Raw genomic sequence first — 27,607 nt, forward strand, 5'->3', positions numbered from 1 at the left:
CCCTTCAGCCCATCTAGTCCATGTGAACCATTAATCTGCCTAGACCCATCAACCTGCACTTGGACCATAGACCTCCACACCCCTCCCATCCATATAACTATCCAAATTTCTCTTAAAAGTTGAAATTGACCCTGCACCCATCACTTACATGGCAGCCCTTTCCACACTCACCAATCTCGAAGTGAAGAAGCTCCCCCTCATGTTCTCCTTAAAAATTTCACCTTTCACCCTTAACCCATAATTTCTAGTTTGTCTGTTACCATATTGCATCTTCAAATAAAGTAAATAAATAAAAATAAAATTAAGCCTGCGGACCAATTTTCATGATTACCCTCACCTTCAACATGCTCAAAGGCACAGATCTCAGTGTTTTTTTTTCTCACTTGAACATTCTACTAGACTGGGTAAATGATCTAGCATTTGAATTTATCACAGCACACTTGGCCTAGTTGTCATATTGATTATTACAAGTCCACTAAGAAGATGAACTTAATTTGACAAGCAAAGCTGCGGAGGATTTGGTACAGGCTCCCATGCTGAGATGAAGCTCTGCAATCATTTCCTTCTCTTCCCCTGCATGAAATAAGGAAACAGAGTACTTTGATTTATCAAGCATGTTTCTTTGGTAAATCCCAAAACTTTTTATGGTCGGGAGTTGTACTCACAGCTGCAACAAAGGTTTTGTGGCAGAGTTTCACAGAAGATTCCCAACACGTAGATAAACCTTGGCTGGGTCACCAGGAAGAACTCAGCCATGAACTGGTGTAACTAAATTTTTAACATCAAGCAGAGGAAGCAGATGTTTTATTGATTAATGTCTTGTCAAAAAAAAACACTTGTCAATAATGCAGCACCCATTCAGCACTCAACTGAACTGTCAGCCTGAGGTCTGTGCTCAAATCTCTGGAGGGGGATTTGAACTCACTACCTTGGAGAAACAGCTATTGAGCTATAGTATGATTAACATAGAAAAATGATAAAATTGCTCCTTATTTATTTATTTATTTATTTATTTAATTTTAGAAATTACAAAGAATAAATGTAATAGTAAAATAGTAAGAAAGATAATATTAACCCTCCCCCCCCTTAACCCTTATCTAAAGAAAAAAAAAGAAAGAAGAGAAAGATTGCCTGGATATCGGAGGATCCCCATATGCTCCATGGAGTTCAAAATAATTTTGATATTTATTCTTTACTTTCCCCCAATTACTATAATTTTATCTTCAAAGGACCTATGTATTTAATCCTATCTTTTGTAAATATGGGAGCCAAATTTTCAAAAATATATCATATTCATTTCTTAAATTATATGTAATTTTTTCAAGTGGAATACAACTATGTATTTCATTATTCCAACGATCCATAGTTAAATATAAATCAGATTTCCAACTAACTGCGATAACTTTTTTGGCTACTGCCAATGCAATTTTTGTAAATTTTTTCTGATACTTGTTCAATTTAAGTTTCGGTATTGTCCCTTCAATGTCTCCTAATAAAAATAATAGTGAAAAAAAAGAAAAAAAATTGTTCCTTAAAGACATTCCTTAAGACTTGGGAGCAGTATTAGGCCATTTAGCCCTTTTGAGTCTACTTCACCACTCCAGCATTGTCAGCAGTTTTGGGCCCCTTATCCAAGAAAAGATGTGCTGGTATTGGAGAGGGTCCAGAGGAGGTTCACAAGAATTATCCCAGGAATGAACGGGTTAACATATGAGGAGTGTTTGTTGACTCTGGGCCAGTATTCACTGAAGTTTAGAAAAATGAGAAGGGATCTCACTGAAACCTATCAAATATTGAAAGGCCTGGATAGAGCGGATGTAAGAAGGATGCTTCCTACACTCGGGGAGTCTAGGACCAGAGGGCACAACCTCAGAAAAGAGGTAGATCTATTTATAAAAGAGATGAGGAAAAATTTCTTTAGCCAGAGGGTGATGAATCTATGGAATTCATTGCCGCAGACGGCTGTGGAGGCCAAGTCATTGGGTATACTTAAGGTAGAGCTTGATAGGTTCTCAATAAGTAAGGATGAAAGGTTCCAGGGAGAAGGCAGAGGAATGGGATTGAGAAGGATAATAAATCAGCCATGATGGAATGGAGGAACAATTATGATGGGCTGAATGGTCTAATTTTGCTCCTATACCTTATGGTCCTATGGTCTAAAGAAATTCTTCCTCCATTTCTGTTCTAAAGGGACATCTTTCTATTCTGAGGTTGTGGCCGCTGGTCCTAGACTCTCCCACTATAGGAAACATCCTCTCCACATCCACTCTATCTAAGCCTTTCAATATTCAATAGGCTTCAATGAGATCTGCCCTCTCAATCTTCTAAACTCCTGCAAGTTTAGTCATTGCCTGTACTGCGAAGAAAATATTTGTAACATTGCATAAATTGGTACGGATTGGTATTGTTGCTTGTGCAACTATGAAAATGATGTGTTTATTACTGGAGTGTGCAGATTCACAGTCTCATCTACTTAGCAAGATCCCACCATTGTTGCAAATTTACAAAACTCACATCAGAATTAGACAGTAAAAGCCTACGACCATGAGCATGCTTGCGGCCACTTATTTAAATGTCTCCTTGAACAGCTTGGTTTCTGAATACATCTGATAATTGCATCGCTAAATGCCCTGGGACTTTAAAGACACTACAATGTTATGTTTTTGTTACCATGGATGTCACATCAAATTAGTATATCATAAAGCAGACAGTCATGCTTTAATAACTAAAATCACGCAACTTCTAAGTCCCGCCTGGTTTAGAATGATTAGAAATGAAAGCGGAACATTTTTGATTTATTGATTATATTATCCCTTTAACATCAGGAAATAATACATTTATAGACCATAAGACACAGGAGCTGAATTAAGCCATTCAGCCCATCGACTCTTCACCACTATTCCATCATGGTTCATTTATAATTCCTCTCAATTTCATTCTCCTACGTTCTCCCTGTAACCTTTGACACCCTTACTAATCACAAATCAATCTTACTTACTGCCCGTTATGCTGCTGGTGTTCAGGGCAGCAATGAAGAACCTATCAACTTCTACTTTAAATATACCTAATGACATGGCCTCCACAGCTGTCTGTGGCAATGCATTCCACAAATTCACTACCCCCTTACCAGCTGACAGTGTACATTATCCCGCGTACATTCGTCAACAGCTCAGATCATCTACAAAATTCTTAAGTGGGAGGGTGAGCAGCCAGAGGTCGTGGTCCATGTCAGTACCAATGACATGGGTAGGACAAGTGACAAGGTCTTGGAAAGTGAGTTCAGGGAGCCAAGTGTTTAGTTAAAGGACAGGACCCTCAGGGCTGTGATATCAGGATTGCTACCCGTGCCATGTGCTAGTGAGGCCAAAAATAGGAAGATAATCCAGTTTAACATGTGGCTAAGGAGTTAGTGCAGGAAGGAGGGCTTCAGATTTTTGTGTAATTGGGCTCTCTCCCAGGAAAGGTTTGCCAGTGCAGCATGGAGTTGCAGGAGAATGGGAATCAGAGTGCCAGAAAGATAATGGAGAAGTTGTGGAGAAAGATATTGTTAAGCTAACATACATAAAGTCAGGAATTGAAACGTTGAGTATGGTGGGAATAATGTGCTGAGCTGCGTATAATTCAATGCAAGTATTGTAGGAAAGGCTGATGAGCTTAGGGCATGGATATATGCATGTGGAATTACGACACTGTAGCCATTAACGAGACTTGGTTGCAGGAGGGGCAGGACAGGCAGCTCAATGATCTGGGATTTTGCTCTTTTCGATGCGATAGAGTGGGAGGGATTAAAAAGGGAGGGATGGCATTACTAGTCAGGGATAATGTCACAGCAGAGCTTGGACAGGACAGACTGGAGAGCTCACTTTGTGCAGCTTAATAGGTAGAACCGAGAAATGAAAAAGGTGTAACCATTTAATTGGGTTATATTACAGATCACCCAGCAATATGCAAGATTTACAGAAGCAAATTAGTAGGAAGATCGCAGATTGTTGCAAGAAATACAAAATTGTGATAGTAAGTGATTTTAACTTTCCTCATACTGGCTGGGACTCCCATCATGTAAAAGGGCTGGATGGGAAAGAGTCTGTCAAATGTGTTCAAGCAAGTTTCCTTAATTAGTACATAGAAGTCCCAATAAGAGAGAGTTTGATACTAGATCTTCTTTTAGGAAATGACACAGAGCAGGTGACTGAAGTTTGTGTAGGAGAACACTTTGCATCTGGTGATCATAATACTATTAGTTTCAAGGTAATTATTGAAAAGTATAGGTCTGGTCCTCGTGTTGAGATTCTAAATTGGAAAAAGACCAATTTTGATGGTATCAGAAATTATCTGTCAAGTGTGGATTGGGACAGGTTGTTTTCTGGCAAAGGTGTACTTGGTAAGTGGGAGGCCTTCAAAAATGAAATTTTGGTAGTACAGAGTTTGGATGTTGCTGTTAAAATAACAGGCAAGGATAACAGTTTTATGGAACTATGGCTTTCAAGAGGTATCGAGGTTGTCGTTAAGAATGTAGGTACAGGCAGACGGGAACAAATGAGGTGCTCGAGGAATATAGGAAAAGCAAGAGAACACTTAAGAAGGAAATCAGGAGGACTAAATGAAGGCATCAGGTTGCTCTAGCAGATAAGGCGAAGAAGAATCCTAAGGGTTTCTATGGATAATTAAGAGCAAAAGGATAGCAAAGGACAAAAGTGGGACTCTGGAAGATCAGAATGTTGATCTACAGGTGGGGCCAAAAGAGATGGGGGAGATTTTCAATGGAATTTTTTGCACCTGTACTTACTTGGGAGATAGACACAGAGTCTATGCATGTGAGGCAATGCAGCAGCAAACTCATGGACAGATAACAGAAAAGGAGGTGTTTGCTGCCTCGAGACAAATTAGGATGAATAAATCACCAGCGCCTGACAATGTGATCCCTCAGACTCTGTAGGATGCTAGTGCAGAAATTGCAGGGCTCTAGCAGAGATATTTAAAACATTCCTAGCCATGGATGAGGCAGTGGAGGATTGGAGGGTAGCTAATGTTGTTCCATTGTTTAAGAAAGGCTCTAAGAATGAGCTGGGAAATTATAGGCTGGTGAGCCTGACATCAGAAGTGGGAAAGCTATTGGAAGGCATTCTGAGGGACCAGATATACAAGTATTTGGATAGACAGAGCCTGATTATGGATACTCAACATGGCTTTGTGTGTGTTAAGTCATGCTTAACCAATCTTATAGAGTTTTTCGAGGAAGTTATCAGGAAGGCTGATGAAGGCTAAGCAGGTGTACAGGTGTGCTTAATAATGTGGCTGCTATGTGTAAATGTGTTGCTTAAGTAATTGGCTGAAGTTTGGAAAATAAATATACAGAGCAAATCTTAATGCAGTTTTATGACAGTCTGTCAGTTGAATGAGTTCACAGAGTTCAATGGTAAACCATAGTTTATTTTTCAAGTAAACCTCCCTTTGTGACTCATATTCACCTTCACTAACATGTCTTGTAGAGAAAATTAGCTACCATAATAGAACCTGCCCAAACTGTTCTGTCTTTCTTGAAAGGCCCATCATCTATTTAAGGTACAGAGGTAGCCTTAACTCTTTAGGGATGCCATTTCTAAAAACAAGGAATTCAGAGTCAAAGTAAGAAATTCCAAGTTTGCTTGAAGAGATTTTAAGAGAAATGTTAAATGTGTTTAGTGAGGACTTTCTATCTTGTTATTTTATGTTTTGTGTTTTATTGCTATTTACTTATATTAGCATTTACACAGTTTGTCTTCTGGTTGATAGGACATAGAAACATAGAAAACCTACAGTACAATACAGGCCCATCAGCCCACAAAGCTGTTCCGAACATGTCCTTACCTGAGAAATTACCTAGGGTTACCCATAGCCCTCTATTTTTCTGAGCTCCACATAATTGTCCAGGAGTCTCTTAAAAAACTCTATCGTATCCACCTCCACCACCACCGCCAGCAGCCCATTCTACGCATTCACCACTCTCTGCGTAAAAACTTACCCCCGATATCTCCTCTGTACCTGCTTCCAAGCACGTTAAAACTGTGCCCTCTCGTGCTAGCTATTTCAGCCCTGGGAAAAAGCCTCCGACTATCCACATGATCGATGCCTCTCATCATCTTATACGCCTCTATCAGGTCACCTCTCATCCTCCATCGCTCCAAGGAAAAAAAGGCCAAGATCATTCAACCTATTCTCATAAGGCATGCTCCCCAATTCAGGCAACATCCTTGTAAATCTCCTCTGCATCCTTTCTATGGTCTCCACATCTTTCCTATAGTGAGGTAACCAGAACTGAGCACAGTACTCCAATCTTTCACTGATCCTGTTACAGTTAATATTCTATAGACTTGCTATATACCTGCAGAAAAAATGTATCTCAGAGTTGTTTGTGGTACATATATGTACTTTGATAATAAAATTTACTTTGAACTTTGAGGTGCAAGGTTTTCAGAGGAAATTCCAGAACATGGGGATAAGGGCCCCTTATCTCATGCCTCAAAGCTGTGTGCTGAGCCCTCTTCTGTATTCCCTTTTCACCTATGACTGCATTCCTGTACATGGTTCTAACTCCATAATCAAGTTCACAGATGACACCACAGTGGTTTGCCTGATCAGAGGGGATGACGAGACGGCCTACAGTGACGAGGTCCAGCACCTGGTTGCGTTGTGTGCCAACAACAACCTGGTCCTTAACACCCAGAAGTCCAAGGAGATCAGTGTGGACTTCAGGCATTCTAGGAGCCACACTCACATCCCCATTTACATCAATGGAGCGGTAGTGGAGCATGTATCAAGCTTCAAACTCCTTGGTGTCCACATTTCCAAGGATCTCACCTGGTCCCTGAACTCCTCCATCCTGATCAAAAAGGCGCAACAGCACCTTTAATTCCTGCGGAGCATCGAGAAAGCTCACCTCTGTCCCAGGATACTGACGGACTTTTACCGCTGTACCACTGAGAGCATACTCACCAACTGCATCTCAGTGTGGTATGGCAATTGTCTCATATCGGACCGCAAAGCACTCCAGCGGGTGGTGAAAACTGCCCAGCGGTTTATCAGGTACCGCTGAAAACATCTACCATAAACGCTGCCAGGGCAGGGTGAAAAGCATTATCAAGGATGCATCTCACCCTAACCGTGATCTTTTCACTCTCCTACCATTTGGTAGGCACTACAGGAGCCTCCGCTTCCACACCAGCAGGCACAGGAAGAGCTTCTTCCCTGAGGCTGTGTCCCTGCTGAACCTCACATCACAGCACTGAGCAGTATGGCACCCGTATTGTACAGTCTCAGTACTTTTATACTTGTGTGCTGTAGCACTTAATTTTTATTCACAGTTATTCTGTAAATAACACTGTTCTTTGTATTTCTGGTTAGATGCTAACTGCATTTCATTTTCTTTGTATCTGTACTTGGAACAATGACAATAAAGTTGAATCTAATCTAATCTGAGAAAGGATGTGCTGACATTGGAAAGGGTTCAAAGGAGGTTCATAAAAATGATTCCGGGATCTATCTGAGAAAGGCTTTTTATATGAGGAGCGTTTATTGGCTCTGAGCCTGTTGATGGCATCCGTTAGTCTCACGAGACCATGGATCTGCGCCTGGAAAGTGTCCTCTCCAGGGCGCAGGCCTGGGCAGGGTTGTTTGGAAGACCAGCTGTTGCCCATGCAGCAAGTCTCCCCTCTCCATGCCACTGATGTTGTCCGAGGGAAGGGCAAGGGCCGATACAGCTTGGCACCAGTGTCGTCGCAGGAGTTGCCAGAACGAGGTTGAAGGCAACGTCGGACTGCCTTAGGGACTCCAGCTCCAGGCTTGTCCTCAGGGTTTACTCCCGAAGCCTTTCCCATGAATGGGTATGGCCGCAAGGCAGCGGAGGTTTGAAATCAGTTTTTCCTCTCTTAGTTGGACTGCCTTCCCAGGCTGACGAGCTCCATCTACCTGAAGTGCTGGTTTTAAGGTGCCAGGACCTGCCTTCGCCCCTTCTCCTGTCAGTAGAAACAGTTCTGCCAGGCTTAGAGGCTAAGCCACACGAGAAGGCCAGGAGTTGGACTTGGTTATCAGAGGCTATTTGAGGAGCACTTTTAGGTAGTGGGAGCTTGTCCCCACTACCACTCCTCGGCTTGACAACCTTGGAACCTGTAGTCACTAGAATTTAGAAAAGTTAGGGGGATCTTATTGAAATCTATCAAATGTTGAAAGGTCCAGATAGGAGAGGATGTTTCCTGTAGTGGGGGAGTCTAGGACCAAAGGACACAACCTCAGAATAGAGAGACATCCATTTAGAACAGAGTTGAGGAGTAATTTCTTCAGCCGGAGGTTGGCGAATCTGTTGAATTTGTTGCCACAGGAGACTGCGGAGGCCAGGCCATTGAGTGTATTTAAGGTGGTGGTTGACAGATTCTTGATAAGTCAGGGTAGAAAAGGTTATGGGGATAAGGCAGGAAAACGGTGTTGAAAGGGAAATGGATTAACCATGATCAGATGTTGCAGCAGGCCCAATGGGCCAAATGGCTTAATCCAGCAACAGTGTCTTATGATCTAATGGTCATAGTGAAGGTCAATTGTGATAAAGCTTAGCTTTATTTGTCATACGTACATCAAAATATACAATAAAATGCATCAATGGCCAACACATGCCAAGGATGTGCTAGGGAACAGCCGAAAAATGTCGCCATGCTTCTGGCGCCACCAGAACATGTCCACAACTTACTCACACTAACCCACACATTTTTGGTATGTGGGAGGGAACAGGAGCACCCAAAGGAAACCCAGATGGTCAAGGGGAGAATGTACGGACAGCGGGAAGTGAACATCAATCAGAGATTGTGCAGAGGGAGGGGAGTACAGCACAAGATCTCTGACTAGGGCAAATCAGTGGTCAGGAAGCTCCAGAGACAGTGAGAGGCAAATCGCAAGAGTGAGCAATTAAAATAAAAAAACACATTGGGGACCTGCAGCTATGCACATCGGTGAGGACGAGAATGATGGGTGAGTGGGATAGAATGTGAACAGGGAAGTTTTAAATTGATGAAGGAAGAGCAGTGGATGCAGTGTATATGGATTTCAGTAAGGCATTTGATAAGGTTCCTCATTCAGAAAGTAATGAGGCATGGGATCCAAGGAGACCTTGCTTTGAGAATCAGAATTAGTTTGCCCACAGAAGGCAAAGAGTGATTGTAGATGGTTCGTATTCTGCATGAAGGATGGTGACCAGTGGGGTCCCGCAAGGATCTGTTCTGGGTCTCCTCCTCTTTGTGATTTTTATAAATGACCTAGATGAGGAAATAGAAGGGTGGGTTAGTAAGTTTGCTGATGACTCAAGAGTTGGGGGTGTTGTGGATAATCTGGAGGGTTGTCAGAGGTTACAGCGTGGCATTGAAAGGATGCAGAACTGGACTGAGAAGTGGCAGATGGAATTCAACCCAGGTAAGTGTGATGTGGTTCATTTCGGTAGATCAAATTTGAAGACAGAATATAATATTAAAGTTAAGACTCTTGGCAGTGTGGACGATCAGTCGATCAGTCGATCATCGGGTCGATGTCCATTGGACACTCGAAGCTGCTGCGCAGGTTGACAGTGTTGTTAAGAAGGCGTATGGTGTGATGGCCTTCAACAACCGTGGAATTTAGTTCAAGATATGTGAGGTGAAGTTACAGCTATATAAGACCTTGGTCAGACCCCACTTGGAGTACTGTGTTCAGACTGGTCACCTCACTATAGGAAGGATGTGGATACTATAGAGTGAGTACAGAGGAGATTTACAAGGATGTTGCCTGAATTGGAGAACATGTCTTGTGAGAATAGGCTGAGTGAACTTTACCTTTTCTCTATGGAGCGATAGAGAATGAGAGGTGTGCTGATAGAGGTGTATAAGATGATGAGGGGCATTGATCGTGTGGATAGCCAGAGGCTTTTTCCCAGGGCTGAAATGGCTAACACGAGGGAACATAGTTTTAAGGTGCTTGGCAGTAGGTACAAGGGGGATGTCAGAACTAAGTTTTTCACACAGAGAGTGGTGAGTGTGTGGAATGTACTGCCAGTGATGGTGGTAGTGGCAGGTACAATAGGGTCTTTTAAGAGACTCTTAGATAGGTACACGAAGCTTATAAAATTAGAGGGCAGTAGGAAAATTCTAGTCAGTTTCTCGAGTAGGTTACATGGTTGGCACAATATTGTGGGCTGAAAGGCTATGTTTCTAGATGAGCCAGGGTTTAATGGGCATGCAGAATTGGGGACTAATCACAAAAGCATTAGAACTATCAAGATAGAAGTTTGCAAAAGAATGAGAGATGGTTTATACTGTGAATCAACTGATGCTGAGATGAAGGAGCAAGTTTCTGGAGTGGAAGTAGGCATGTTTCATGATGAGAGGATAAAGATGGAAAGGAGAATCCATCATCAAGGACCCTCACCATCCAGGTCTTGTTCCCTTCTCACTGCTGCCGTCAAGAAGGAGGTAAAGGAGCCTTGGGTCTCACATCACCATGTTCAGGGACAGTTATTACCTTTCAACCAACAGGCTCGAGCGAGCGTGGATAACTTTACTAACTTCAACTCAGAACTGACTCTGCAACCTATGGATTCATTTTCAATGACTCTAGAACTCACGTTTTCAACATTATTTACCGCCTCTTTATTTATTTACTGCTATATTTATTTTTTGTATTTGCATAATTTGTCTTCCTTTGCACATTAGTTGTGTGTAGTGTTATGATCCCAGCCCCCTCCTTTGTGAGAATCGCAAGAGCACCCGTTGGGGTGGGGGGGGGGGGGGGTCAGTAGACCCAGGAAGTGAGAGAGAGAGAAACATGAAAAATTGCACATCCCATCAGGGATACAGAATAAGATGCCAGCAACTATTGTCTCATGGAGACCACGTGAAAAGCCCTCGGGCAAGGTGGGCTGGTTGAGAGAGAGATTGCATCATCCCAACCTGATTGACACTTGTGACCCCGTGAGGAAGTATAAAGGAGAGTCTCAGGGGGACAGCCCCTCAGACGCACCCAGAAAACACGAGAGAGTGGTCCCGCAGCAGCGGGAAGCCATTCTGAAGGAAGCCACGTGCGTTAGATTCCGGGATTGGAATTTATGGCTGGAATCACAGAAAACCGTTTTTAACTAACATCGGGGAGAGGAAACCAATGCTCCCCCGATTTCACGGAAGATTCATCAAGACTCGGCAAGTTCTTTCTCTTCTCCCCCCCCCCCCCAATCTCTCTCTCGGTCGCCCCACGCAAAACCTAGCGATCTTCAAAGGGCTGAGGCCTGCAGACTTTCAGAGTGACTTTTATATTTCCAACGGACAACCTATTAACCCCTAGACACCAGCAGAGCTCACTTCTTAATGATGATTATTACTATACCCGCGCATTAGATTGAATGTTGACGATGTGCACTATCTGAATGTATGTATTAACCCTACTTTTGTGTCCCTTTATAAATAAAAATGTTTGAAAATAGTGACAACAGACTTCAACAGACCTCTCTATCTTTGCTGGTAAGCTATCCAGTTACGGGATACGTAACAGTAGTTTCTCACTGATTCCATTGTGCTTCTTTGTACCCACTGTGGATGCCCATAAGAAAATAAATCTCAGGATAGTATATGGTGACATAAATTTACTTTGATAATAAATTTAATTTGAACTTTGATTAGGTTGAGTTTTGCAAATACTTCAAAAGTACGTAAAAGCAGATCTCAACACAAATGTAGTTAAGGGAACATAAATAAATTAGTACAGGTTGAGTACCTCTTATCTGAAATTCTAAAATCCAACACCTCCAAAATCCAAATTTTTTTTTGAGTGCTGACATGATATCACAATTGGAAAATTCCACAAGGCATTGGCAAGGTTCCCAGGTGATGCGCAAGTCTCTGCTCAGCATAGATGGTTCTGAGAAGTTACCTCACATTTGTAATGAACAACAGTTAACGAAAAATAGAAAAACACTGCAGAAAGTGAAAAATGAAGATCTCGATTGGGAGTTGAAACAATGGATTCGTCAGCGTTGGAGTGAACATATGCCACTTAACAGCATGCTGATCATAAAACAAGCAAAGATCTATCACGACAAACTGAAAATCGAAGATAATTGTGAATATTCAGCAGGCTAGTTGCAGAAATTTAAGAAAAGGCGTGGAATTAAATTTTAAAGATTTTGATGTTAAAGCATCAGTTGATCACAAAGCAGCAGAAATTCATTGATGAGTTTGCTACTACTGTTAATGATGAAAATCTATCATGATCAACAGCTGCATCAGTACATATGTGTGATGAAGAAGTGTAGGACAAAGACTGCTTACCAGTAGCATATAAATCCAAAGTTGGAAATGATGGTGATCCTAAGCTATCTCATCATATAGTCCAAAATCTGAAACTCTCTAACCTAAGCATTTTGGATAAGGGTATATAACTTGTATAAATGTTTAAATATGTAACTATAATACTGAAAGTTTAAAGTCACATTCATTTTTGTTGGTCCCCTTTCAACACTTCCAGTGAAACAGCTACAAAATGAAATAGGTGACCAATTATTATAATCGTTGGGATTTTCATGTTACAGATTCCAATATCCCAGCATTTACTCTGATACAGCCAATGATGTATTTGCCACAGTAAAACTCCGCAAGATCAGTGGAATGAGGAGGGGGTTGCACAGAAATGGGGCTCTTGTTTTGTTCTGTTAATTATACATAGTAAAATACTAATTACAAGAATATAAATTATAGGGTTGGAAAAGGCTCCACTTTATGCTAGACAAAAACTGCAGCAAGTGGTTAAATTACTAGACCAAAAAATTACTAGATTAAAAAAAAGGATAGCTAAGGTATATGTCGAACCCCCTAGATGGTGAGACAATGGAATTAATAACGGGAATCAAGAAAATGGCAGATAATTTACACCAATACTTCTACACCAGTCTTAACAGCAGGGTGATGCTGCCAGTATCTCTAGGATAGCAGATGTGCTAGTTTCAAACAACAAAGAGAAATCTCTATTATGAGGGATAACATACTGGAAAAAATATGGGGTTTAAAGGGAGTCAAGTCACCTGTATCCCACACAAGATCTATACAGAGGAATGAACAGTCAATGTTTTGGACCGACAACCTTCATCAGGATGTTGACTATTTATTCTCCTCCATAGTTGCTGCCTGAGTTGTTGAGTTCCTCCGGCATTTTGTGTGTGTTGCTCAAGATTCCTGTGTTGATAGTAAAGCTGAGTTCTAAGAGGTTACCAATGGGTTGTAAACCATAAATGTTCAAGCTGAAGAAGGAACAGAGAATGAAATTAGGTTAGTGTTTAAAAGATAAAGATTAGCTTTATTTGTCACACGTACATTGAAACATAGTGAAATGCATTGTTTTACATCAATGACCAACACAGGCCAAGGATGTGCTGGGTCAGCTCACAAGTGCCACCATTTTTCTAGCACCAACATAGCATGTCTATAACTCACTAACCCTAACCCTAATCTTTGGTATGTGGGAGGAAACTGGAGCACCTGAAGGAAATCCACATGGTCATGAGGAATATGGACAAATTTCTTACAGACATGAATTGGACCCAATCTTACAGCGGGTGCTGTAGAGCATTGCATTTACCACTAAGCTACTGTGCTACCCAACACCTCAACATCAATTCTTAACATCTGTTGGTGGCAAGCTGCTGCAGCATGAAGAAGAAATAATTAATCATTTATCAAAACTTAACTTTCACCTATGATGAAATGGTGAGGTAGACTCAATGGGTTGAATAAGCTAATGCTGCTCCTTTGTCTTCTAGTCTAGTGCAACCGAGCCAAGATAAAATTATTTTTAATGAAAGGAAAATGTGGGTGGAAGATCAGTTGTATCATAGAAGTCAAATCTGAAGAAATAGCCAGAAGGATGTAACTAGTGGAGGGCCCAGTGATCAGTTCTCAGCTCTCAATTATTAATTGACTACATTAATGACTTTGAGGAAGAGCACAGTGTGGTATCCAAGATTGCAAAACAAAGAAAATTGACGGGAGGTCATGCCACAATGAGGATATTTGGACTCCGTAACAGCTTACTTTGAGTGAGTGGACAAAACCTTGGCACATGAAGTTTAATCTGGGGAAGTGTGAGGCCATGCACTGCAGTAGGACGCATTCAAAGAGAAATTATCTAAATGGAGCGTGACTGTAAACGAGTGGAGTACAAAGTCAACCACAGCTTCCTGTGCATGAAACACAAATAGTCATAGAGAAGTATAGCATAGAAACAGGCCTTTTGGTCTATTTAGTCCAGGACAAAAACAATTTAAACTGCCTACTCCCATCAACTGCACCCTGACCATAGTCTTCCATATCCCTACTATCCATGTACCTATCTAAACTTCTCTTAAACATTGAAATTGATCTTGCAAGCACCACTTGTGTTGGTAGCTCATTCCACACGCTCATGACCCTCTGAGTGAAGAAGATTCCCTTCATGCCCCCCCCTTAAACATCTCACCTTTCACCCTTAAGCCATGACCTCTTGTTATAGTCCCACTTAACCTCAGCGGAAAAAGCCTGAGTGCATTTACTCTATACCCCTCAAAATTTTATATACCTCTATTAAATCTCCTCTCAGTCATCTATGTTCTAAAGAATACAGTCCTAACCTATTCAATTTTTCCTTATAACTCAGGTCCTCCAGATTTGGCAACATCCTTGTAAATTTTTTCAGCACTCTTTACATCTTATTTATCAAACTTATTTACATCTCTCCTGTAGGTAGGTGACCAAAACTGCACACAGTACTCCAAATTAGGCCTCACTAATGTCTTATACAACATCCCATCTTCTGTACTCAATACATTGATTTATGAAGGTCAATGTGCCAAAAGCTTTCTTTATGACCCTACCTACCTATGGTGCCACTTTCAACGAAGTATTGTTACGTATTCAGGCAACAATAAATATATGAGTTCAGCAAGGGTTTCTTATAACAAACAACACGTTTATTAAACACCGAAAACAAACCCCCCAAAAGTAAACAAACACTATTGTAACCGGAAACAGCTGCTGAGCGGCTGTTCAAACAATTCGTAAAGTGATATTCCAAAACAGTTCTTTAAAGTGGTATTGCCAAAAGTTCGATATGCTCACAGTCCATTTAAAAGGAGAGACTTTACAGGACGATTTAGGTTCTCTTTCACGTCGCTTGCTTCGATCTCCGACGTCGAACTTCCCACGAAGAATTTACGAAACAGAACGGCTTAAAGGCACTGACCTTTTCTTCCTCACTATCCTCAATCCTTTCTGGTAAACCCAGGGATTAACACGAAGATAGTCAACGAAATCCTTCCAAATAAGGATCAAGCAAAGATCGCCCCCGTTTCACCGTAGAAAGCGATTCTCCTCGATCTTTAACTTCCAACTTTGAATCTTCACTCTCCTCTAATTCTCAAACTAACAGAATCATAAAGAACCTGCTGGCAATGACCTTTTAAACTTTAGACATTAAATAAAAACTTCATCCTTCAACTAAACTGCGTCATCACTTCAAACACGCAGTGGCATGAAGTCAACTTGGCAAATCCAGCCACGAACTGCCCCTCCTCACAGGGTGGGGTCTACCTTTTATAACCTGTAAAAAAAACCCGTCACATGATCTCTACTGGCGGGAAAATGACGTCATTCCACCATCACCTCAAGTCCAGTACAGCTTCAACCCCAGTCACATGACAAGGGCTCCACTGTCATGTGTCACGAGTACGCAACACCTTCCTCCAAAAAAACATTTTTGGTCTGACAAGAACAAAAATTTTTAACAATTGCTTACAAGAAAAACAAAGGTATAAATTTTATAACATACACAATACACAACACCATCATATAACAGCTTATAAGTCACAATACAGTAGGAGTGTTACAATTGAAAAAAAACCACTCCATAAAAAAATTACAGTGTACATTCAACATCGAGATAGACAATCAGCAACCACATTATCTTTACCTTTAATATGAGTCATCACAATATTGTACTCTTGTAACATCAAACTCCAATTTAATAATCTTCTGTTTTTGCTTTTCATCTTACTCAGAAAAACTAACGGATTATGATCAGTGTAAACAATAAGTGGTTTCTGATTTGTACTAACATATACCTCAAAATATTCCAAAGCTAAAACAAGAGATAACAATTCTTTCTCTATTGTCGAATAATTTCTTTGATGCTTATGAAATTTCTTAGAAAAGTAAGCTACTGGATGATCAACCTCATCACCCTCATTCCTTTGCATTAATACTGCTCCTGCAGCCTCATCACTAGCATCCACAGCCAATGAAAAAGGTTTTCCAAAGTCAGGTGCCTTAAGCACAGGTTGTTGACATATCATTGTTTTCAATTTTTCAAATGCTTCTTGACAAGGCACCGTCCATACAAACTTCTCATTCTTCCGCAGAAGGTTAGTTAATGGAAGGGCAACATTAGCAAAATTCTTACAAAATTTCCGATAATATCCTACCATTCCCAAAAACCTTCTGAGAGTCTTTTTCCCCGTTGGGAGTGGGAATCTCTAAAATTGCCTGAACTTTTGCCTGAACAGGAGCTACCTTACCTTGACCCACAATATAACCAAGGTAAGTCACAGTGGCATGTCCAAATTCACTCTTAGCTAAATTAATAGTTAAGTTAGCTTTTGAAAGCCTTTCAAACAATTTCTCCATCGCAACAATATGTGCTTCCCAAGTATCATTTCCTGTCACTAAATCATCAATATAAGCATCAGTATCTTTCAATCCCTGAATCACAAAGTTAATCATCCTCTGGAAAGTACCTGGGGCATTCTTCATCCCAAATGGAAGAACATTATACTCATATAATCCAGATGGAGTTACAAATGCAGAAATCTCTCTACCTCTGTCCGTTAATGGAACACACCAATACCCTTTCAATAAATCAATCTTTGTAAGGAACTTTGCCTTTCCAACTTTATCTACACAATCATCTACTCTAGGAATTGCATCTGTTTTCGTTACAGCATTCACCTTCCTATAATCCGTACAAAACCTAATACTACCATCTGGCTTTGGCACCATAACACATGGCGAACTCCAATTCGAGTTAGAATGTCTAATGATATTATTCTCTAACATATATTCAATTTCTTTCTCAGCAAGTTCACATTTTTCCTTGTTCATCCTATATGGATGTTGTTTAATAGGTTTGGCATCCCCAACATCTACATCATGTGAAGCTATAGAAGTCCTTCTCGGAAGATCTGGAAACAACTCCCTATATTTAAAAATCAACTCCTTCATCTGTTGTCTCTGCTCTAACTGTAAATGTGCTAATTTTTCATCAATATTTTCCAGAATGGTTGAATTTGGTAACCTAACAGAAACAATGTTGGATTTAGAATGAAAGTCAGATGAATCATCTATCATGTTCCTAGTTAAATCAAACTCATTCTCACTAACCACAACAGTCACAGTATCAGATTGTTTCTCAAAATATGGTTTCAACATATTTATATGGCAAAGTTGTGTTGACCTTCTACGATCTGGAGTTTTTACCACGTAATCCACATCATTGATTTTAGACACAATTTCATAAGGACCATAAAATCTAGCTTGTAAAGGATTTGTCTGCACTGGGAAAAGAACCAACGCCTTATCTCCAGGCTTAAACATCCTCATCCTAGCGTCTTTATCATACCAAGTCTTCATTTTCTCCTGAGCCAACTTTAAATTTTCCTTAGCTAAGCTACAAGCTTTATGTAACCTGTCCTTAAATTTCAACACATAGTCCAACAAATTAGTGTGTACTTCCTTATTAATCCACTGTTCTTTCAACAAAGCTAAAGGTCCTCTAACTCTATGACCAAACACAAGTTCAAATGGACTAAAACCTAAAGATTCCTGTACCGATTCTCTTACTGCAAATAAAAGTAAGTTTATACCCTCATTCCAGTCACTTTCATTTTCCACACAAAATGTCCTAATCATATTCTTGAGGGTAGAATGAAACCTCTCCAAGGCACCCTGCGATTCTGGATGGTATGCAGACGAAGTGATTTGCTTAGCTCCCAATTTATAAACTATCTGCTGAAACAATCCAGACATAAAATTACTGCCTTGATCAGTTTGCATCTCCTTAGGTAATCCAAAATAAGTAAAAAAATTTATAAGGGCCTTTGTCACAGTCTTAGCTTTTATATTCCTAAGTGGTACTGCCTCTGGAAACCTAGAAGAAGTACACATGATAGTCAACAAATACTGATAACCAGTTTTTGTCTTTGGTAATGGACCAACACAATCTACAATAACTTTAGAAAATGGTTCACCAAATGCTGGGATAGGTTGTAATGGAGCTACTGGTGTAACCTGATTTGGTTTACCCACAATTTGACAAGTATGGCACGTTTTACAAAACATCGCCACATCTTTTCTTAGACCAGGCCAGTAAAAATGTTTTAAAATCTTGTCCACAGTTTTCCTTACCCCTTGATGTCCACCTAAAGGCACACTATGAGCTAAAGTCAAAATCTCATTTCGATAAGCTTTTGGAACAACTACCTGGTAAACAACATTCCAATCCTCACTTGCAGGAATTGTAGGCGATCTCCACTTCCTCATCAACACTCCTTTTTCCAAGTAATATCCTACTGGCACCTTATCAATTTCACTATCTAGTAAAACCTGTTCTCTTAATTTTATAATCTCAGAGTCTCTATTCTGCTCTGCTATCATCTCCTTCCTAGACAAAGATAAATCTTTATAGTCAAACTTACTCCCAGAATCTTGTTCAAACAACGAAGATAAGAAAGTCTCTGACACATCCTCAAAACTCGAATCCTGAGTTGAACAGTCCTGAATAACAACCTCATTCTGCGCATCAATCTTTTTAGCCATAGCTCTAGTCACAATACAGGAAGAATCTGTGTTAGAATTCAACTCTGGTTCCTCTGACTCCATTGTCAAATGCACTTCAGGAAAAACTTGTCCACCTGCCAAGTCATTACCTAACAATAAAGAAATACCCTTCACAGGTAAGCTATGCTGTAATCCTACTTTAACAAATCCAGTAACTAACCCCGACTTTAAATTTACTTTATGTAAATGTACAGGCATAAAATCACTTCCAACACCTCTTATGTAATTTACCTCACCAGTATCAGACTCTTCATTAAACTTCAACACACTGTCTAACATCAATGACTGAGAAGCACCAGTATCCCTAAGGATTTTTATTGGCACCAGAGTAGATCCTTCCTTCAAGGATACAAACCCTTCAGTTACAAAATGATCATATCCCTTTCTAACTTGGTCAGACTCTAACAAAGCCTCATTTGTTTTTATCAAACCCTGTAACTTTACAGGTGCTTCAGTATGTTGCACACAAGCATCTGGAACTGCTTCCTTCTCTTTCTTTCTCAATTTGAAACAGTTAGCTATTACATGGCCAGGCTTCTTACAATAGTTACAAGTAAGACCAAACTGTCTTTCCTTCACAGGCTTTCCTTTCTCATCAACTTTCTCATTGACCTCCGATTTAATTTCAAATTTATCTGGAGTCTCTGTGTTATTTTTCCTCTTAAAAATTCTGCCCTGAGGAAATTTGTTCTTATGGATCAAAACATACTCATCAGCTAATCTAGCACAGTCCTGCAATTTATCAGTATCCTTCTCATTTAAGTAGGTCCTTACTTCAACAGGAATGCTTCTTTTAAATTCCTCCATTAAAATCAGCTCTCTCAATGTATCATAGTCCCCATTTACATTTTTAGAAGAAACCCATCTCTCAAAACACATAGCTTTATCATAGGCAAATTCCACATAAGTTTTTTCCACAAACTTTTTCAAACTTCTGAATCTTTCCCTATATGCTTCTGGGACTAACTCATATGCGTTTAAAATATGACTCTTTACAATATCATAATCAAGTGCTTGCGCAGCTGTTAAAGCTGTGTAAACTTGTTGTGCTTTGCCTTTAATTACACTCTGTAACAACACTGACCATTTATCTTTTGGCCACTCTGACATCCGAGCAATAGTTTCAAAATGTTGAAAATACCTTTCCACTTCTGTTTCACTAAATGGAGGGACCAATTTAATTTCTTGACTAGCAACAAACGTTTTTTTAGAACCAGAAGACTGATTTCCAGCCCTTAATTCCTCCATTGCATATGCAAATTCTCTCTTCTTTTGTTCCATCTCCAATTTATACCTCTCCAATTCGGCTTTACTTTGTTCCAATTTCATTTGTTCGATTTGCAACTGCATCTCCAGATTACTTATTTGAAACGACTCTAAAATCGATTCATCAAAAACACCCGAATCCACATAGTGTGACGCGATTTTCCTCTGTATTACAGCCTTAGAAGAAATACCTTTAAGTCGCAATCTACTAGCTAGCTCAAACACCTCAGTTTTTTTCGCCGTCGCCAACACCTCCGCAGCTGGCGAAGCCAGAAACTCATCAATATTCATTGCTGCAGAATACCACAACAAGCCAAACAAAAGAACCGAGTAATCCCCGTTTCCAAAACACCGATTTAAAAGTCAGCAAGCATGTAAACTCAAAAGTTTCAATCCCGGACGAGCCCCCATATTTAATGTTACGTATTCAGGCAACAATAAATATATGAGTTCGGCAAGGGTTTCTTATAACAAACAACACATTTATTAAACACCGAAAACAAACCCCCCAAAAGTAAACAAACACTATTGTAACCGGAAACAGCTGCTGAGCGGCTGTTCAAACAGTTCGTAAAGTGATATTCCAAAACAGTTCTTTAAAGTGGTATTGCCAAAAGTTCGATATGCTCACAGTCCATTTAAAAGGAGAGACTTTACAGGACGATTTAGGTTCTCTTTCACGTCGCTTGCTTCGATCTCCGACGTCGAACTTCCCACGAAGAATTTACAAAACAGAACGGCTTAAAGGCACTGACCTTTTCTTCCTCACTATCCTCAATCCTTTCTGGTAAACCCAGGGATTAACACGAAGATAGTCAACGAAATCCTTCCAAATAAGGATCAAGCAAAGATCGCCCCCGTTTCACCATAGAAAGCGATTCTCCTCGATCTTTAACTTCCAACTTTGAATCTTCACTCTCCTCTAATTCTCAAACTAACAGAATCATAAAGAACCTGCTGGCAATGACCTTTTAAACTTTAGACATTAAATAAAAACTTCATCCTTCAACTAAACTGCGTCATCACTTCAAACACGCAGTGGCATGAAGTCAACTTGGCAAATCCAGCCACGAATTGCCCCTCCTCACAGGGTGGGGTCTACCTTTTATAACCTGTAAAAAAAACCCGTCACATGATCTCTACTGGCGGGAAAATGACGTCATTCCACCATCACCTCAAGTCCAGTACAGCTTCAACCCCAGTCACATGACAAGGGCTCCACTGTCATGTGTCACGAGTACGTAACAGTATGTACCAGTATTCCCAGATCCCTTTGTTCAACCACACTCCTCAGTGCCCTACCATTCACTGGTAAGAGCTAACCTGGTTGATCCTACCAAAGTGCAAGACCTTGCACTTGTCTGCATTAAATTCCATCTGTCATCTTTTGGCCCATTTTTCCAGCTGATGCAGATTCTTCTGCAAGCCATAATAGTCTTCCTCACTGTCCATTACATCTCCACTCTTGGTGTCGTCTGCAAATTTGCTGATTCAGGTAACCACATTATCATCCAGATCATTGATATAGATGACAAATAACAAAGGACCCAGCACACCTCTAGTAATAGGCTTCCAGTCAGAGAGGCAAACATCCACTACCACTCTCTGGCTTCTTTCCACAAAGCCAATGTCTAATCCAATTTACTACCTCATCCTGAATGCTGAGCGATGTGACCAGCCTCCCATGCGGGACCTTGTCAAATGCCTTAGTAAAGTCCACGCGGACAGCATGCACTGTCTAGCCTTCTTCCACTTCCTGGTAACTTCCTGAAAAAACTCTATAAGGTTAGTTGGACATGACCTTCCATACGTGAAGCCATGCTGACTCTCCTTCATCAGCCCATGTCTATCCAAATACATAAATCTGGTCCCTCAGAATACCTTCCAAATAGTTAGCAAGTGCAGCAAGTCGTTAAACTTCAAAGTTCAAATTTATTATCAAAGTATGTATATGTCTCTGTTTAATTTTCTTGCAGGCATTCACTATACAACAAAGAAATGCAACAGAATCAATGTAAAATTACAAGCAACCAATACACAAAAATAGGTAAACTGCGCAAATACAAAAACAAAAATAAATAAATAAGCAAACAAACAAGAAGCAAATAAATAAATAAAACTAAGAACATGAGCTGTAGAGTCCTTGAAAGTGGGTTGAAAAGGTTGTGAAATGTGTTCAGAGCTGTTGTGAGTGAAGTCATGCATACTGATTCAGCAGCCTAATAGCTGAAGGGTAATAATTTTTCCTGAACGTGGTGGTCTGGGACCTAAGGCTCCTGTACCTCCATCCCAGTGGCAACAGCAAAAAGAGAGCATGGTCTGGATGGTGGGAGCCCTTGATGATGGATACTGATTTCTTGTGGTAGCACTCCTTGTATATGTTCTGAATGGTGGGGAGGGTATTTCCTGTGACAGACTGGACTGTATTCATTACTATTTATTCTTAGATGTTGGTATTTTCATACCAGGTAGCGAGGCAATCAGGCAGGATACTTTCCATTGTGTATCTACTGAAGTTTGTCAAAATTTTAGATAACATGCTGAACCTGCACAAACCTCTAAGAAAGGAAAATGGTACATTGGCCTTTATTGCAAGGGGAACAGAATCTGGAAATATATACATATTCTGTAATTGAAAAAGGTGTAGTTAAGGCTGCACCTGGAGTATTGTGTACAGGTTTCATCCCTTTATTTAAGAAGTTTTGTTGACAGTCCAGTGGAGATCCACTAGGGTTATTTCTGGAATGACAGGGTTGTTACAAAATGTTTTATTGTTTATAATTATTAAGCTTTATTACTAATTAAAGATCACTGCTTAAAGTGGAAGTAACTAACTTTTTAAAAGAACTGACAGCAACGTAGAACAGGCATAGAAGAAGAGTTGAGGCCTGTGGCAGAGTAGCCATGGTGTTATCAACTGAGCAACACACACAAAATGCTGGAGGAAATCAGCAGGCCAGGCAGCATCTATGGAAAAGAGTACAGTCGATGTTTTGGGCCGAGAACCTTCGGCAGGGCTGGAGAATAAGAGCTGAGGAGTACATTTGAAAGGTGGGGGGAGGAGTGAGAAAAAACACCAGGTGATAGGTGAAACTTGGATGAAGTAAAGAGCTGGGAAGTTGATTGGTGAAAGAGATAGAAGGCCATGGAACAAAGAAAAAAGGGGAGGGGGAGGAGCGCCAGAGGGTGGCAATGGGTGAGCAAGGAGGTAAGGTGAGGGAGGGAAATGGTGAAGTGGGGATGGGAGGCATCACCGCAGGCTTGAGAAATCGATGTTCATGCTATCAGGTTGGAGGCTACCCAAACAGAATATAAGGTGTTGTTTCTCCAACCTAAGTGCGGCCTCGTCATGACAGTGGAGGAGGCCATGGATGGACATATCGGAATGGGAATGGGAAGCGGAATTAAAATGGGTGGCCACTGGGAGGTCCTGGTTTTTCTGGCAGACGGAGCGCAGATGCTCGGTGGTCTCCCAATCTACGTCGGGTCTCACTGATATACGGGAGGCCACACCCAGGAACACCAAACACAGTATATGACCCCAACAGACTCACAGGTGAAATGTCGCCTCACCAAGAAGGACAGTTTAGGGCCCTGAATGGTAGTGAGGGGGGAGGTGTAGGGGCAGGTGTAGCACTTGTTCCGCTTGCAAAGGTAAGTGCCAGGAGGGAGATCAGTGGGAGGGATGAATGGACAAGGGAGTTGCCTAGAGAGTGATCCCTGCAGAAAGTAGAAATTGGGGATGAAGGAAAGATGTGCTTGGTGGTGGGATCCTGTTGGAGGTCACAGATGTTTCAGAGAATTATCTGTTGGACGCGGAGGCTGGTGGGGTGGTAGGTGAGGACAAGAGGAACCCTATTCCTGGTAGGGTGATGGGATGAGAGCAGATGTGCATGAAATAGAAGAGATGTGGTTGAGGGCAGCATTGATGGTAGAGGAAGGGAAGACCCTTTCTTTGAAAAAGGAGATCTCCTTCATTCTAGAATGAAAAGGCTCATCTTGAGAGCAGATGCGGCGGAGGAGGAGGAATTAAGTGAAAGGGATGGTGTTTTTACAAGTAGCAGTGTGGGACGAGGTACAGAACTGGTTGGGCAGTCTTGGGGAGCTGAATGGTCTAATTCTGCTCTCAATTTCTTGTGTTTTTGTGTTCCTGTGTTCTTGTTATCCTTACTTGTTCTACCTAATTTACATTCTGAAGTAGCTAACTGGTGCACTGAGTTGTCAATAAGGCAGTTCACTGTCACTTTACCAAGGGTAAGGAAGGATCAGCAATACCCAAATCCTGCAAATTAATATAGCATCTAAAAAGAAAAGCAATGAGGAACTATAAATTAAAAGGGACTCTTTTAAGTAATTTTATCCAATGAAAAACTAAAATGTGGCTTAAAATATTCTAGTTTAATGGACAGCACCGTAACACAGCAGTTAGCATAGCACTATTACAGCACCAGCGATCACTGGTTGGGGTTCGATTCCCACTGCTGCCTGTAAGGAGTTTTGTGATGGCATGGATTTCCTCTGACTGCTCCAGTTTCCTCCCACATTCCAGGAAGATGCACGATTAGAGTTAGTATGTTGTGGGCATGCTATTTTGGCCAAGAGATGTAGTCCTCACTGATTTGACTGGACACTAAACTATGCATTTCACTGTACATCTGCCTAATAATACTATTTTGTAAAGCTTGTTTTTTCCTTACCTTCTTTGTTGCTCAAACTTGGACAGCTATGGGACACTTCCTTCTGCAGTTTAAACTTCTTTACACAATTTCCTGCAAAGATCTGCAGCATAACAGCAACCTGGGTTCAATTCCTGCCATTGTCTGTAAGGAGCTTGTACATTCTCCCCATGACTCTGTGAATTTCCTCCGGGTGGCTCCAGTTTCCGCCTATCCGGAGAGGTTAGTTGGTTAATTGGTCGCATGGGTGTAACTGGGGTTGTTGGGCATAAGGGCTTATTAACATGCTGTATCCCTAAATAAAATCTTTTTAAAAAGGTCTTGTTTCTTAAGATTGATGACACACTATCTTGTTCTAACCAACAACAGGAAACAATGTGGTTTTGTGGTCTTACAATGAAACAGCACCAACAATCTGTGCAAACCAGCATACGGTTGCTTTTATAAATTGTAAGTGTGTGTTTCATACCAAGCTTTTCCTGTGCAGATTGAATGATAGCAGTCATAATTTAAAGTGTCAAACCGACACAGGGGAAATGAACCATGCATTACCTGCAGTTACAGTTAACTAACAGTGTTAAGTAGACCTCTCTAGTGCACAGAGTAGTTATCATTGGCTCAGTGACAGCATGCATACCGGCTCAGAAACTCCTTTCCAGATGCTGGGAATACTTGCAAGCCCTCATATGCAGCAGTGAGATAGTGCTTCACTTTCAGAGCTCCTGGCCTTTAGATTTGTTGTTTATCAATATCTTCCCTCAAAGGTGATATGTACTCGGTGGCCATTTTACTACATACAGCTGTACGCCTGCTTATTAATGCAAATATCTAATCAACTAATCATGTGACAGCAACTCAATGTATAAAAACATGCAGACATGGTCAAGAGGTTCAGTTGTTGTTCAGACGAAACATCAGAATGGGGAAGACAGAGTTATTTGAGTATCTCAGAACCTGTTGATCTCCTGGGACTTTCATGCACAACAATCTCTAGTGTTTCCAGACAACAGTGTGAAATAAACAAAAAAACAAATCATCCAGTGATTGGCAGTTCTGTGGGTAACAAAGTCTTGTTAATGAGAGATGATTATCCGGCCAGTGGTGTAATGGCATCTGCACCTAACTTCAAGGCGAGTGATCCCGGATTTGTATCTGGGAGGCTCCTTGCAAACTTTCTATCCATGCTGGATTGACTGTCAAACTAGCAACTCAGCTTCATTAAAAAAAACCACAGAGAAATGCTAAGAAATGGCAAAAGTTGCCGCCCAATGCGCCATAAAGCACAGAAGGGACCAACAACAACGAGAGAGATCTGAGGTGAATGGCCAGGCTGGTTCAAGCTGACAGAAAGGCAACAGTAACTCAAATAGCCATGTATTACAACAATAGTGTCCAGAAGAGCATCTCTGATCACACAACACGTCAAACTTAGAAGTGGATAGTTTACAGCAGCAGTGTGTACAGAAATACACCCAGTGGGCACTTTATTAGGTAATATCATTTTAAATGTATGAGAATTTCCGAGGTAGCTCATTTATGTGTTTTGATATAGTAACTGTATTGTTAAATTTTCCATTAGAACCAACCAAACAATGGCGCTTAATATACTTCTGAGAGAAATGTTTTGTGTTTACAGCGTGGCATGCAAGTGATTTTATTAGTCTATTAGTGCATTTTTAAACACACGAAAAGAATAATGAACAACTTCAGCATGCCATGGTGTAAAGAGTCTTGTTTTTCGCAATGCTATTGGAAATCCCCTTTAAAAGGCTGCACAGTTTTAAAATGCTGCTCACCAGCATCTCAGGAACAATCAGTAATGGTCAATAAGTCTTGCAAGTTACATACACCCACATCCCACAAATGAATTTTTAAAAACGTTAACCTCTGATTCTAATTATAATACTGCAAGATGAATCTACGCGTCCAGACCAGGGACTGGAGTTTGAGAGCAGATTTCTGCGAGTCAGGGAGTCCAGGGCCAAGGACTAGAAGTCTGGAGGTGCCCTGTCCTATCTGTAAGTTTGTGTGAGGGAGTTGAGTGGCTGGGAGGGTGGGACAGGGTCTTCTTTTGCTGCTGTTGTCTTATTTTGTTTTGGGGAACATGATATATTGGAGCCAGAATTTGTGGCAACTCTAGCCGGCTGCCCCCAGTACAGCCTTCAGTGTGTTGCTTGTTAACGTAAATGACGTAATTTCTCACATTTACTGGGATGAAGTGTTCTGAGAGATTGGTCATGGCCACAAGCAACTCCTGCCTAAGCAAGGACCTGGACCAGCTGCAATTTACCTATTGCCTCAATAGGTCTAGCGAATGCAACCTTCACATGGCCTAGGTTCACCTGGACAATAGCAATACTTATGTTGGGCTTCTGTTTATTGATTACAGCTCAGCATTCAACAGCCATAGTCCTAATCAACAAGCTCCAAACTCTGGGCTTCAGTACCTCCCTATGCAACTGGATCCTTGACTTCCTCAGCGGGAGACCACAGTGAGTGTGGGTAGGAAGTAACATCTCCTCCTTGTTGATAATCAATCCTGGTACACCTCAAGGATGTGTGTTTAGCCCATTGTTCTACCCTCCCTATAACCACAACTGTGTGGCTAGACACAGCTCAAACGGCATTGGTAAATTTGCCAGTGACAGAATTATTGATGGCAGAATTTCAGATGTTGATGAGGAGGGGTACAGGAGTGAGATAGGTCAGCTGGTTGAGTGATGTTGCTGTAATAACCTTGCACTCTACGTCAGTAAGACCAAGAGA

General features: G+C 41.0%; 1 long non-coding RNA gene across 9 annotated transcripts in view; it reads right to left on the reverse strand.

Annotated features, from left to right (window-relative positions):
- Positions 1-1,136: 1,136 nt before the first annotated feature.
- The window catches only part of LOC132406998 (uncharacterized), a 75,099-nt gene continuing 48,628 nt past the window's right edge, over positions 1,137-27,607 (reverse strand). For all 9 annotated transcript variants that reach the window (XR_009516339.1, XR_009516333.1, XR_009516336.1 and 6 more), the window contains one exon: positions 1,137-13,276. This is a non-coding gene — a long non-coding RNA (uncharacterized LOC132406998). The remainder of the gene's footprint in view (positions 13,277-27,607) is intronic.

This window comes from Hypanus sabinus, chromosome 2 (assembly GCF_030144855.1).
Source record: "Hypanus sabinus isolate sHypSab1 chromosome 2, sHypSab1.hap1, whole genome shotgun sequence".
NCBI lineage: Eukaryota > Metazoa > Chordata > Chondrichthyes > Myliobatiformes > Dasyatidae > Hypanus > Hypanus sabinus.